This window comes from Melampsora larici-populina (assembly GCF_000204055.1).
Source record: "Melampsora larici-populina 98AG31 unplaced genomic scaffold MELLAscaffold_134, whole genome shotgun sequence".
In the NCBI taxonomy this organism is placed as follows: domain Eukaryota; kingdom Fungi; phylum Basidiomycota; class Pucciniomycetes; order Pucciniales; family Melampsoraceae; genus Melampsora; species Melampsora laricis-populina.
In genome coordinates this window covers 45,729-47,330 of record NW_006768898.1, presented here as the reverse complement: position 1 = coordinate 47,330, position 1,602 = coordinate 45,729, and positions in this window count along the sequence as shown.

Here is a 1,602-nt window from a genome sequence, read left to right as displayed (position 1 = left end):
GACACCCACTGCATGTAGGTTGGTACATGTAATGGTCTCGCCAAGTCACGTGGAGTGTGGCCGTAGCAAAGATGAGTCTGGCCCGAGTCGCTTCCTTTTTGAAAACGACTGTACAAGATATGAAGAAGATTAAATACAAAGACTTGATATTTGACTGCTTAGGACTTCTTCTCTTGTTTTGTATCTGTTTAGTTTACGCTTTGAGCATGAAGAGACAATCGATCGATGAAGTGAACTGAACAAAATGGCAACCATATTGTAAATTACTCACAAAGCTTGGAGGAGTAAAGGCCAGAATTAAACTCAGCTGTTCTTTCTGTACCAGCTCACGCTCACACCCGGCACCTTTTTCGTGGCCAGGGCCGTGGCCCAGCCCTGCCCAGCCCTGTGTGGCCTGCCCTTGAAACAACTTTTGATCATAGCCCAACTCATCTTCAGGTGCTACTCCCTGCTTAAGGCACTCTTTGAAGGGGAATTAAGCTGAACTTCATGCACTATGAAGGTCATGAAGGGCTTGTGGTGAGGGCCACGCGTGGCCTAAGCCCTGGCCACGGCCATGTGCCCCTCCGGGGCGCCTCGTGGCTTCGGGGCCCCGGGTGTGAGCGTGAGTACCAGCCCACGCGCATACATGTGGCTGTCTGTCAACTGAAAGTGCGCGCAAAGGGGGTGCAAGCAGTGCGCGGTACCAAAATCACAGTCAAGTGTTTTCATTCAAAAACGTTTGAAAAAAATCAAACATTAAAAAAGACCAGCTGCAGACCAGCTAAAAGGTTCATCTTCTACAACTAGATTTGGTGTAAAGGATGAAATATTGATTCTCTTTTGCTTGAATAGAGAAAAAAAAAAAAAAACATGAAGCCCTCAAATTCACCTGAAAAGTCATCTCCCATGACCCAGTCTTTGAAAGTATCAAGCTCATCAGTCAGTACAAAAATTTCCAGATGATCATTGGTCACATTATCCTCAGAAGAATTGTTTTTCTTTGTTGAGATTGACTTCTGTAATAGCGGTACACAAACATCTCAACACAACCTCAAAAACCCATCCAAAAAAACCCATGGCAACCCAATTGATTTTGAGTTTTTAGCGCTAAAAATCCAAAAATCAATTGGGTTGCCATGGGTTTTATCAGGTCAGGCTGAGATGTTTGTGTACTGTTAATGTTTGGCTGAGAGACCCATTTGCACTTGCAATATCATATTCAAGGTCTGGGCTTTCATCCAATTTTGTGCCTTTGACTTCAATAAACTCATCAGGGAAAACAAACCATCAACACTGCCTTCATGTGGAACAATCTCAAGAATCTTGATTGCTAGATTCTTGAGTGAGCTCGTGTCTGAAGTCAATGGCAAAATACGACAATGATCTATAGAACAAGTATCTACAAAGATTGGAGCACATATGAGATTGGTCAGCATCAGCATCAGTCAAAGAAATTGGTTTGGAGACAACTTACATGAAACAGTTATGCTGAAGGGCAAGTCGCCATTGTGATATTGAGGTACTTGTGATTTTATAGCATAACCTTTTGATCAAGAGCAGTCCCATTTACATTCAAGCTCAACTGCTTGCAGGTCATCCAGCTGACTGTGTGCTTTTGGA